The following is a 606-nucleotide window of genomic DNA, read 5'->3' as shown; positions in this document are numbered from 1 at the left end:
TTTTGCATGTTTTGTTCATTTTAAATGTCTAAGCTTTTGATCAACTAAAGATTCAAACAATCACAGCTGTAATAATTTCAAGCACATAATATCGTTCGGTGTTGGGCGCAGTCCACATACTGCACATTTCAGCAAATGTAATCCAAAACCGGTATTCCACACATTTAGAAGTGACTAAATGCACACAGACTGAAATAAGACTATGATTTTATCCAATGTTAATACACATGCAATGTTTAAACTGGTCACTGCCTAATAATGCCCTGACTAGTTTAAACATTGCAACATAAGACACGGAATCAATATTTTTTTTAAAGTTATACTCTACTGCACAGGTGTCAAACTCTATTCTTGTAGGGACGGTGTCCAGCGATTTCTGAATCAGGTGTGTGCAGAGCTGTGAGCCTTCAGGAACTGAGTATGACACACCTGCACCACAATATTCTACTCTTAGTTGTGTCAGATTTATGAGATTAATGCAGTGCTGAGGGTCCCCAGGAGCAGGATTAGGAAATAATGTCAGAGGAAGTGTTTCAGCTCTGGTTTTGTTGAGCATATTTAAAATCCTTTAGGTTAATAACGTTCATTTCATTTTTAAAGGAGTCA

This window comes from Barbatula barbatula, assembly GCF_947034865.1.
Source record: "Barbatula barbatula genome assembly, chromosome: 8".
In the NCBI taxonomy this organism is placed as follows: domain Eukaryota; kingdom Metazoa; phylum Chordata; class Actinopteri; order Cypriniformes; family Nemacheilidae; genus Barbatula; species Barbatula barbatula.
This window is presented reverse-complemented; position numbering follows the sequence as displayed.